This window comes from Calidris pugnax, unplaced genomic scaffold (assembly GCF_001431845.1).
Source record: "Calidris pugnax isolate Ruff unplaced genomic scaffold, ASM143184v1 scaffold336, whole genome shotgun sequence".
NCBI lineage: Eukaryota > Metazoa > Chordata > Aves > Charadriiformes > Scolopacidae > Calidris > Calidris pugnax.
This window is the reverse complement of record NW_015091127.1, coordinates 36,854-49,852: the sequence shown is the minus strand read 5'-3', so window position 1 is coordinate 49,852 and position 12,999 is coordinate 36,854.

Genomic DNA, 12,999 nt, shown 5'->3' with positions numbered 1-12,999 from the left:
AGCAGTGACCAGAGGGGGAATTTGCACAGTGGAGAGGTGAGGAAGAGCAGCACTGGGTGAAGAACATAACAGGTTAACCATTTCAGAGACTGAGAGTCAAATGAGCTGCAGATCTATTGAAGGCTCAAGGATAAGGAGATGCCAATGTGAGAAATGGGTTGGGTTGTCATGTCATAACCCAACACCACCAAGAGTGGATGTGGGCATCTGGGAGGAGCAGAAAGAGCTTTGGATCATGGATGGGGAGAGGCTGGGCAAGAGAAGGGGCTTGGAAGCAGCAGGAACAGGAGGGACCCCCAGCCATTTGCACCACGTCTGCTCCTGCTCTGGGAAGCTCAGAGGAAAGAAGATGCCTGGAGGAGGAAGAGAGCACAGGTGAGACCCTGAGGAGCTGTGGGTGCCTGTGGTGAGAGTGCAGAGCTGGGAAACAGCCGTGAGGGGACAGAAATGCAGTGGTGGGACTAAAAAGCAGGTTGGGGGGGGCGGGGATCGGTGCAGCTGGGTGGAGAGGGTGGTACCAGAGGGGGACAGGAGCTGTCAAAGGAAGGGATGAGGAGCATGGTGGGAAGAGGATAGGCTTGGCATGGAAAATGGGCGGGCACAAGGACGATAACAGGACCAGACGCCAACAAAGGGTGAGGTCAGAGCTGTGGCCGGGTGGCAGACAGATGCATGGGTGAAAACAGAAAACAAGAGGCAGCTCCTGCCCGAGGTTTCTAGGCACGGATTTCGGCTGCCCGCCACCAGGAGTGATTGATTACGGAATTAGACTTGTGCTATTTTGGCCCTGTGACTTCAGATGCTGTAATCTAAGCCCAGGGCGCGCTTCTCCTCGCGGCGAGGAGAACTCCTCCGGCACAGGGATGATTTTGTGTGTGGGGGGGGGGTAGAAGAGATGTCAGGCAGCTTTTCCCCAAACCGCGGGTGTAATCCTGCCACTCCTCTCATCAATCATCGAGCTCATATAACGCTGGCAGCGTGCTTCCTGCTGGAGTGTTGTGAATTTTCAAAGGCAAAGTGCGCTATTGTTTAATAGCCAATTATTCACTGGCATTGATAAACATGCTCTGCTTGCGATTACTGCGGCAATTACTCACTCTCCTAATTTAGACATGAGGAAAAATTAATTCGAGCTTCCAGTTGATCGTTTATATCTTTGGCTTTTGTAACACACATCACGGCACACCGAAAACAGCTCCACCATAAAGGAAACTGATCTGTTCAAATTGATAACGCGGTTTATTCTTGTCCTGTCCCTGAGAGGGGCAGGACTGAGTCCAAGCTGTGGCTGAAGGTGGGGTTTTTTACATTTTGGGGACATAAAAATATGAACATCGTTTTGTCAAACCTTAAATTAAAAACAGAGGGGAGGGATGTTGCTGTGGCCAGAAGGGAGCTCCATGTACAGCTAAACAAGCAAATAAAATAGTAGGATGTTTAAGTAATTTGACCTCACCTTACCCCCAGACCACCCTTCGAGTGCTGATGGACTCTTCTCCGAAGAGTAGACGTCCCAGGCGTTGAGGGGAGGCGCGTGGGGAGCAGCGGGGGGCTGCTGGCTGGCTGCTTAGGAGGAAGCTGTGGCAGAGGTACATAAAACTGTTAGCAGTTTCAGTAACGGTAAGTTGCAACCATCATATTTACTCTTTCTCATAATTCAGGAGCAGTGAGATGGAAAGGCATCCGCCTAACATTGGAACAGGGAAATGCTTTTCTTTATTATTAAAATTACTCCACAAATTGCCTTTCTGTTGCAAAGGGCGTGATAATTTCATGGTGACTGTGAGCTCGTGTCCCCAACACCTAGGGGAAAGAGCAGCACCTGAGGAGTACCATCTCCTGGGTTTCTCTCCCCCTGGCTGCTGTCGTTTTGTTTCCTGTGGCTCTCCTGGCGTTGGCCACTGGCCACCATTCAGTGGGTCTCGAGCAGAGCAGGAAGAGCCTTTCCTTGGTAGGAGCCTGATGGCACATTCCTGGTAATCGCAGGCTGGTGTGAGGTAGAACCTCGTCCCTATCTGGTGAGGAAGGGGCAAATGCGACCTCATGCAGCTCCCTCTGCCTCCCAAGCAGGGTACGGGTTGCCTGATGCTTTTGTCTTCCAAATTCTGGTTTATTTACCCCACAGTGTCACCACAGCAAGCTTTTCTTTTCAGGTGCAGCCCAGAGCTTGAGTGAGCCCCGATGCACGTTTCGCCCTGAGAAGCACCCACCAGGCAGGGATTGCAGAAGGAATGCCACCCCTGTCACCAGCCCAGGAGAGGGATGGAGGTAAGGCTGTGGCAGCTCTGGTATTCAAAGCAAACTGGAGGGAGAGAACTGGCTGAAAAACTGAAAGGCAGCAAGATATTGTCTCCTCCGGGGGATCAGCTCTGCTCGAGGACACGGTAGCCAGAAGCATTTAGCGAAAGTAGCCAAGGCCAAGCACAGGGTCAGCCCATTCACAAAAAAATGAATATTGTTCCAGTTGGGAGGCAGGACTAGGCCCTTATTTTCCCCTCCTTCCGTGCAGTGAGTGTTTGATTAGCAGCAGGTCATTCTTGCTAATGGTTTCCCTGCCCCAGCTCCCCACGCTGGAGGTGTTCCCATCTCTGGTGGCAGGATGTGTCCTGCCTCCCTTGATGCCACTGAGGCTCTGCCTGTCCCTGGGATGCCTGAAGCTCCTTGGAGCAGCTGAAGTACCAGGAAAGGAGAGGTGTCCCTAATCCCTGGGCAGGCACTAATGCTCCTGTGCCTGAGCCAGGCAGCAGGGGCTGGGGATGGAGGGGGACACGGCTCTGTGGATGTGCCACGGCCAGGAGGGAACACTGCAGCCACTCGTAATGGGAGTTCTGGCTGCGAACCCCTGTCTGCACATCCCTCCTGTTTGATAGAGCCGTGGGAAATGCGATTCCTGGTGCTGGTGTTTGCCCCAGGTGTGGAGCAATCCCAGAACACTGATCCTGAAATTGCCACTGGGCTGATTGGAGGAAAGGAAAGAAAAGAAAAGTATCATTTGGAGCTCATCTTATCTGAGGCTATCACGCACGCTCAGGAACTGTGTAATTCAGTTGCGCTGCTTGGCTGAAAGCTAAATAGTTTCTAAAGTTTATTTCCTGTCTTTATAGCAACTGTCTGTCCCCTTATTTATTTTCACTGAAAGCTACTGGTGTGCTAAAAATAATTTGTGGAGCAATTCTTGTGGCAGATTGTATAACAATTGCAGGCTGCAGTCGGAGCGGTTGGGAAGTGAAGGATGCCTCCTTGGCCGATCTTTTCTTATGAACTTCATTAATTTTTGTTTTTATGCTTTATGCTAGAGCGTTTTCTGCTCCTCGCTGCTGAGAAGAGCTGACGGCTCGCATTGTTGTTACCTTGAAAGGGCAGTTATCACGGTTAATCCACCCTCCAAGGTTTTTCCTCAGGATAATTATTGTTTCGGTGATTCATCTTGCAGACCCTGCCCTTCCTTATTCGCGCAAAATATCCTACTCCCTGCATATATTCCTGGGTCAGGCTCGTGCCACACATGTGATTTCCTCTTGGGCACGCCGACAAGTCGAGATGGATTGAAAGGTCAGCCATGGCCGGGCTGGACAACCTCGGTGTGCTACACAGGCAGCTTCTCGTGTCGCTCGTTGGGACTTTACGGATGGGTGAAGGTTTGCAGGTCCATGGGGTGGCGAGGTAGATGGTGCGGGGCAGGGGGAATGGTGCTGCTGTTGTTATGCTGGAAAAATTTCACCGCTCCTGTCTTCAGTGGAAAACATTATCACCAGCACATCCTGGCCTGTAATTTTGCCTCATTTATTATTGTCTAGCGTTGGCTTAATGCTTATGGTGCATTTCTAAGGTACTTAGAGAGGGTTTGTGGTTTTTCAAGGAAACATAACTCATGGGGGGACAGGGGAGGGAGAATCCTGAAAGTTTTTGGCACAAATTGAGTCAAATTTTACTGAACATGAAAAATAGAACCTGTGCAGGCTTTGACATGAGTTCTGCATGACCCAGAGGCTGCGGGGAAGGGAATAAGCCCCACAGGCAGGATTACCACTCAGGAGACCTGGGCTCTCTTTTCCTGCCAACCTGCTTGTCAGGGTCTGTTCGTACATCCTGTGCTTCCCTGTTTGGGTGCAAACCACCACATTTTGTAGCAGGCAGATGTTACCCAACACTTGTAGTTGTCTAATCTCAGGTTCCTTCTCAGGATACAGACGCTGGATGAAACCCAGTGATGCCACCAAAAAGGCAGGTCAGAAGCTTGGTTTGGGTTTGACGCCCTCCCCCTCAACTGTGGGGTTTGAGCTGGAGCAATGGGCTCACAGCTCATCAGCTTGCTCAGTGACACCCCAGTGGTGTGCTGCAGAAGAAGAGGGGACCACTGCTGAAGGGAGAGAGCAAAGCAAGTGGTGTTGAATGGAGCTAAACTCAGTTGGTGGCCAGTCACAGATGGTGTTCCCCAGGGCTTGGTATTGAGGCTGGTTCTCTTTAATACCTTCATTGACAACCTCAACCAGGGGATTGAGTGCTCCCTTAGTTGGTTTGCAGAGGTCACCAAGCTCCCCCTCAACTGTGGGGTTTGAGCTGGAGCAATGGGCTCACAGCTCATCAGCTTGCTCAGTGACACCCCAATGGTGTGCTGCAGAAGAAGAGGGGACCACTGCTGAAGGGAGAGAGCAAAGCAAGTGGTGTTGAATGGAGCTAAACTCAGTTGGTGGCCAGTCACAGATGGTGTTCCCCAGGGCTTGGTATTGAGGCTGGTTCTCTTTAATACCTTCATTGACAACCTCAACCAGGGGATTGAGTGCTCCCTCAGTTGGTTTGCAGAGGTCGCCAAGTTGGGCATGAGTGTTCACCTGCTGGAGGGTAGGAAGGCTCTACAGAGGGATCTGGACAGGTTAGATCGATGGGCCAAGGCCGGTGGTGTGAGGTTCAACAAGGCCAAGTGTCAGGTTCTGCACTTGGGTCACACCAACCCCATGGACGCTGCAGGCCTGGGGAAGAGTGGCTGGAGCTGCCTGGGGGAAAGGGACCTGGGGGTGTTGGTGGACAGCAACTGAATATGGGCCAGCAGTGTGCCCAGGTGGCCAAGAAGGCCAACAGCATCCTAACCTTGGTCAGGAACAGTGTGGCCAGCGCACTGGACTGTCCCCCTGTCCTGGGCACTGGTGAGGCCCTGCCTCAAGAGCTGTGTCCAGTTTTGGGTCCCTCACCACAAAAAAAAAAAACATTTTGGTGCTGGAGCATGTCCAGAAAAGGGCAATGGAGCTGGTGAGGGGTCTGGAGCACAAGTCTCATGAGGAGCGGCTGAGGGAGCTGGGGGTGTTCAGCCTGGAGAAAAGGAGGGTGAGGGGAGGCATTCTCACTGTCTCCAACTCCCTGAAAGGAGGGGGTAGACAGGCGGGGTCTCTTCTCCCAAGGAACAGGCGATGGGACAAGAGGAAATGGCTCAAGTTGCACCAGGTTTAGGATAGATATTGGGAAAAATATCCTAAAATATCCAAAATAGCCCCACAGAAAGGGCTGTCAAGCCTTGGAAGAGGCTGCCCAGGAAAGTGGTGGAGTCACCATCCTCAGAGGGACTTAAAAGCCAGGCAGACATGGTGCTGAGGGAAATGGGTTAGTGGTGGGTTTGTCAGTGTTGGGGTTGATGGTTGGACTCAATGATCTGAAAGGTCCCTTCCAAACTAGAAAATTCTATGATTCTATGAAAACTCCTACCAGATGGTTCCACCATGCTGCCCTTCACATAGCCCCCAGCACCAGCCCTTTCCCAGCAGACCAGGGCCAGTTCTTGCCCTTGCTGCTGAGCTGTGGAGCACCATGACACCCTCCAGTGCTGGCCCCAGCCCAAGGTGCCTCCAGCTTTGCTTCCTCCCCTTGTTGTGCAGAAACAGCCACCACAAAGCTCCATGATCCTGCTGCCTGCAAGAGCATCTTGGAGGTACAGCACACTATTTGGGGTAAGATAGTAAGGCAGCTTCAGGTCCGTAACTTCCAGGACAGATGGGAAATGCATATTAGTTGGCAAATTTTATGCAATGCTGCATTTAGTTAAGACCAGCAGAACCTGATGGGAGTTTGGTAGCAAGCTACCACAACCAAATTGGCTCGATTTTAGTTTAGGTGCTTTGGAGGAAATTGGAATCTTGAGTAAAGCCCCTCTGGGGACAGAGAAAATAAAGGAGGAAAAAACCCATAAGGTTCAAACTTCCTTTCTTTGTACACTAAGCATGTAAGATGAAGGAGACAACTCGCCGTTGCCAAGGGTCCTGCTGCCCTTTTGAAGGGCTTGAGCTAGCTCTAGTGGGTTCACAACACAGCAATGTGCTTGTTAATTAAGTGTGGTCTTACTAAAGCCACCTCTTCTACTCTTGTGGCCCGGCCACCTGAGCTGGGCTCTGAGGACCTGCAAAGTCATGGCGCTCCTGGGACTGAGATGCTTCTTGCTGGGTGGCTCTGGCAACACTGGTTGCCTTCAGCATGTGCCTGTGCCATCTCCTTTAGCCAAATTCAGCTGGTGAGTTGGATTGCATTTTACCAAATTCACCCAGTGAGCTGGGTTGTATTTTAATGTCACCGTATCAGCACACTGACGCAGCAGAATGTTTTTCCCATGAACCTCTCCCCTACAGGTGGAGCACGACAGCCATCTCCAAACACGGGTGTTTAACTTCCTTTTCACACCCAGTGCTGACACACGCCACAGTGAAAACCTGCACAGGAACCAGCCAAAACAAATCAGTAACACATTCCTCAGGGAGCCCCAGTACCAGTCCTGCAGCCATTTCCAGCCAGTGAGTCATGGGAGGTACAGAAAACCCCAAAGTGTTGTGTGGGACGCTCTACCTGGTGACCAAGAGTAAGGTTATGGGATCTTTATGGGACAGAAGTGGTTGCTTGTGACTGACGGTACTATTTTCAATAGCAAATTAATTTTGTACATGATGGAAATCTTACTGCCCTTCATTGCAGCGTATACAGTTATGAACTCTAGCATTTAAAAAAAAAAAAAAGTGGAGTATTACAGTGATTTTTGTTTCCCGCATTTCCTTGAAAAAAGTTCATAAATAATGACCACAACGATTTATTTTGAAAATTCTCCCACAAGCCCATGCTCATATTCACAGTTTCTTTGAATGTGTAACACCAATGGTTCAAAGAACTGGGGCTTTAGTGGCAGAACAGAGATTTAGTCTGTTACTGCTTTGTTGACAGCAGAAGGTGTTAAATACTTTCAATTGGCTTCAGTGTGTCTAAAATACCTTTTTCTTTCTTTTTTTTTCTTTTTTTTTTTTTTTGGCATGAGAGTTCTGGAGCAACACTTCAGAGAGCAATTCCCTGGGCAACTAAGGCTGCTTTCAATGCCCAAAGTAGCAAAATCAGTTTTGCTTGGTTGTACAGTGCTAAAATGAAACTCCTCGTGTTGAACAGGTACATCTCGTATAGATTTGCATAGGTTTTTATTACTATAAAAGGAAAATACCCAAGCCTGGTCCCTGGCTGTTGACTGGACAGACACATGAACTAAACCAGCAATAACAGATTCAGCAAATGTTATATCAAGTAAAGAATGCAAAAATCTGAGGGAAGGGAACTGGAGGGGTGGATTCACCCCAGTTTAGGCTCAGGCAGTAGAGAAAATAGAGATTTATTTGGTTACCTGTCTCATGGTAGGTAACAGGTCTCAAAATGCTTAGTTGAAATTAATTGAGGTTTGATGAATGTCTCAAAGATGCCAATTAAAAGAAGGCATCTATTAATTTTCTGTTAGGTATCAGATACAACACTTCGAAAGATTTTGTATGCAACTGTTGCATGAATTTAGGATGCGAATCCATATCAGGTTTCTTTTAAAAGCTTTGCTGACCATAATGAGAAATGTGGAAACTCCACGAGTCACCTCTGGAAAAATGGCATTTGGGTGTTATATTCCCAGAAGACTAAAAATAGAGCCCTGTCGGTTTGTTTTTCTTTATGAAGTGACTAATTGCAGCACTCCCTCACCAGCCCTAAAAAAGAATTTACATAAAAAATGGTGACGCAAAACCTTATCTCACCGGTGTATCTCATTAGGTCATCTACGGTGGTGAAGAAATGGCATCATTTTTTAAAGTCTTTTTCCCACCTCCCCTGACCATGAACCCATTTGAGACAATATTTAGGTGCGTATCTGCACACCAACCCCTTACCTGCCTATTAATATTGCAAATCTGCTTCTTGAACCTACAGTCAAATCTCAGCTGTTCATCATCCCTAACCTAACACTCTAAGAGGGAAACTATTTTACATGCACTCATTTAATAGTTCTTAATAACGTGCTGTCTAAAGGGCAAGGGATTTTCCCGGGTGCTCCCGGAAAAAACAGTGTCTTTAACCACTTCGCTGAACAGAGCTTGTGGGGAACCAAACCTTTCAGTTCTATTTAACGATGTTTTGGTTTCTAACTTTTTTTTGACTGTAGGAAAACCAGCTGTCACAGCTTCTCTGTCCAACCATGACCATGCTTGGGGCTGGAAAGTTAAGGGCTCTTGTTTGTGCTGCCTCCACTGACGGTGAAGTTACAGCCTGGAATGGGCGAGGGGTGAGAAAATACATGAGGTCAGGTGGTTTTCTCTTCCCTTAAAAATGAAATTTAAGGCCCAAATTTATCCTGCGATATTTATGCCCTCTACTTTTTGTTTTTTAGGAATCCTGCTCTGCTTAGTAAACAGTTATTGTGATCCGAGAGCACCAGCTCTCAGCAGAGTGCGTTTCACGCACTAAACTCTTTCCAGTTCAGACTGCACGGGACAGTTGTGTAAAAGGGTGTAAAGGTACCAGTCACTCAGGTCTTCTAATGTCTTTGTATAAAGAAATATTCTCTCTTACACAGAAATCTCTGGATATTTGGGTTGCTTTTTTTTTTTTTTTTTTTTTTTCAGGGCCTAATAAAAAAACACTGGAGAAAAACCTGTACATCAAGGATGTACGGATATTTCATTGCTTCTTAATCTGTCTCAAATTAAAGACAGAAAGGAATGAAGAAATGTGGCAGTTTGTACGACAATTCACATTTTTCTTCTGCCATTGAAGGCTCTTTGCCCAGGAGAGGTCTAGCTGTCAGCCAGCCACACAATTCATACTGAATCTAAGAGCAGCATTGGATTATTTTCTGTTGCTGACTTTGATGGAGGGAACTCTTTGGCTTGGAGAAGGACTGCAGAGTGATCCACCCCGTCCTGTGATCCACCCAGGGAAACACAGATCCATAGCAAATCTGGTGATGGGAACTTCAGAAACCCAAGGAAAGGGTGAAGAGAGGGATTGGGGAGGGAAGTTTAGTTTCTATATCTTAAGTTGACACGAAAACTCCTGCGTCACCCCTGCTTGAAATACAACAGTCTGCGGTCACTGAATGAGATTCGAAGGGCCAGCAACACAGCACATATTTTTATTTTAACCAGGTAATCTTTGGAAGGAACTTCTTTGCCATGTTTCAGAAATTCTGAAGCACAATGGAATGCACCCAGTGGGGACACGGGTTGCCATGTTTCAGAAATTCTGAAGCACAATTGAATGCACCCAGTCACAGTGACCCAGTGGGGACACGGATCCAACCAGGGTTGAGATGCAAAACAGAAAGCAGGTATTTTATTAAGAGTGAAAACTTAATCACACACCCAGGAAATCATTTTTAAATCTTTTTGAGAATTTCATATGGTCTAATTCGCTTCACTGTGAATAAACTAACAATACTGCAGTAATTATCTCCGTATTAGATGGTTGCTACCTGGCACCCTACTGTTCCTGGCTAGGGTAAGCAGAGGTGGGCCAGCTCCTCAGAGGAGTCATGGTGGTCCTGTGGCACAGGGGGCAGTGATTGTCCCCCCCCGAGCCACCCAGGCCTGGCGGGGTGACCCTGGGGAGTGCTGGATTTTCCCCACCACCACCTATGTGCACCTTGGCTACCTGCTCAGAAAACAACAGACCTTTCCAAGCTGAGAGTAGATTTAAAGCCAAATTACTAATGCTTATTAATCTCTTACCTAGTAATTATCTAAATATGTTGATTCACATAGTAATGAGTTAGCTGTTCAGCTTATTTTGATCCGTTATGTAAAAAATGTGCTTGGGCTGAAAGTGAAATCCTGCCCCAAGACTAAGGGGCAGGATTCGGTCTCTTCTCCCAAGTCACAGGCTATTAATAGGACAAGAGGAAACGGCCTCAAGTTGTGCCAGGGGAGGTTCAGATTGGATATTAGGAAAAATATTTACACTGAAAGGGTTACTGAGCATTGGAGTGGGCTGCCCAAGGTAGTGGTTGAGGCACCATCCCTGGAGGTATTCAAAAGACAGGTTGACATAGTGGTTAGAGACATGGTTTAGTGATGATTTTTATCAGTTAGGTTGATGGTTGGACTAGATAATCTTAAAGGTCCCTTCCAACTGAGACAATTCTATAATTCTATTATTTCCACTGACTTCAGTGGGAAGGGGGTTTCAGCGTGTCTGTTACTGTGGAAGGACAAGCTTTCCAGAGCCACTTGGTGGCAACTGATGCAGTTAAAGTATCTCTGCAGTGGAGTTGTACATACTTCATGGCAAATTCCTGTGACAGCTGAAGCGTTCTAGTAGCATCCGAACAAGAATGAAGTTCCTTCCATTTGCATCCTCCAGATACTTGTATACTCGTTATTTTAGACTGTATTTATTTACTCGTTAGTTATTCTCATGCATAGTCATAGAATAATAGATTGGTTAGAGTTGGAAGGGATCATCGAGTTCCAACCCCTTTCCCTGGGCAGGGACACCTCCCACCAGACCAGGTTGCTCCAAGCCCCCTCCAGCCTGGCCTTGAACCCCTCCAGGGATGGGGCAGCCACAGCTTCTCTGGGCAACCTGGGCCAGGCTCTCACCACCCTTACACCAAAGAAGTTCTTCCTCATCTCATCTAAATTTCCATTACCCCTTGTCCTGTCATAATGCTCTGTTTTAATCACCTTTAGTTTTTTGCCACTGGTCTGATGAGGTTTGACCTACCCCTTTCACCTGGGAAAGCACCAGAAATGCCTTACGTGACCCGGTGCTGGGGGGTTGTGTTGGGGGGGGACATCCCCAGTGTCCCTGTCTGGCAGGAGTGGGATGGTGTGGCACAGGGGACAGCGGTGACACTGTTCTCATCGCTGCGGGACCAAGCGGAGATCAGTGGGATGTGCTGGCTTTGGGCATTTGCAGGGTGGTGGCAGCTCCTGTCCCCCCACAGCACCCACGTTTAAACTGTAGCAGGAAAGAGGAAATACACTGCGTTTGCTCAAACCATGAATAACTGAGAAAAATTTGCTTTCTTGTGTGTGTCTGATGGTTTCTGCAGCTGCACGTCACCGACTTTGTGCTCCACGGAACTGGGGCAGTACGTGCCAGCTGAGGGAGGATGGGATGGTGTGACATCAGGCTCTAAGAACAGCTTCAGCCTTACTATTTTTTTGTAAAACAAGCCTCGAGGAAAGTCTTTGACCGCACTTGTTTTGGCACGAGCTACACTTCAGTCTCACGCACCACGTCATGGCTTAAATCGGGCAGAAAGTTAATTGTGAGTATAGCTCTGACCTTGCACAAATGTCTTGGTAGGAGTCGGGAAGTTCCAACCACACGTATCTCTTACCTTCCTTATCCCTGTTGGTTTTTGGGAGCTACTGCAGGAGAAGCCACTTGCACATCAGTGACTCCAGATGGTTCACGTGCAACAGCATCTTGGGAGCACTGAGACCAGGGGTATCTCCATGGTTAATGCAGTAATGGGTGTGTAATACATAAGGTGAGGGAGCATTCAACTCCCTCGCGGAACTGGGACCCGCAATCACATGGTTGGGGCCTTCCCTCTGTTTTTATGCTGTGCTGGGTTTAACTCATCAGTTTAACACCATTTATAGAGGAGAGTTTTAATGTCGAACAAAGGTTTCTTGTATTAACATTCTCCTATTTCAGAAAAGACCTTTTCAGTCACCAAAAAGACAGCCCTTAGTGGCATTATATGACTTGTAATAGCTTTATTTTGAAGAACTCTTTAATACAACAGGCTGAAATAGAGCGGTGTCTTATTTTCTGCTGCGTAAACGCCCTCTTTGCTGTTGTGGTTTTAAATTTCTGAAGCAAACTAGTATAAAAATCAAATTCCATTAAGACCATCTACGCAAGAAGAACAAATCTGATTTCTTGTGTTGCAACCATACCTTCATTGGTACTTCCAGTAGCTTCTCTCGTGACTCATCTCTACAGAACAATATCATTAAATACACAACTAAGCTTGTTGGGTAGAATCTGCTTTCCTGACTAAATCCAACTATCTTCTGCCAGACTCCTTGAAGCTCAGCAGAGGTCTGAAGGCCACACCATGCACTGATGCCTCTACAATTGGAGGTCTTTAATTCTCTTTTGGGAGTCTCAGCTGAAACCACCAATATTCAGGTGGACTTGCCTGTTTTGAGCAGTGTATCTGAGACTTTCTCGTGTTTTGGGGTTTTTTTCTCTCTCTCCTTGCGTATATCAGGTATTTTATGGTTTACTCAGTAAATCTAAAAGATGACCCACCCATCTGCATCTGCTACCAGGTCCAGCCTACTGGTTACCACCAAAGACAGCAAGGATGAGATGGCATTTCAAATGATCACAGTATTGGAGCTGGCAATGAAGGACTCTAAATCTAACATGGAAATTCTAGGTGCTAACACCTCTCTATTTACATTCGATAGCTAAAGGTTAATTTCCTGAAAGGCTGGAGAGAGGCTGGGGACAGAAGCACAAAGTAAAAGTAATGGTTGAGAATTTAACTCCCTTTCTCACCCTGAGGAAGGCCAGCAGAGAACAGCCTTTCGAGGGAGGGTGACCCTCTGATCACGTACCTGTGGGGGTGGTGGGGCTCCAGGAGCTCTTTTATCTTCTACATAGCACAAAGTGCAGAAAATAACACAGCACTCCTTGCCTGCCACGATCCTCTTCACGCAAGGCAGCAGAGAGGGGGGAGAACTATCACTGCAGAAAGTT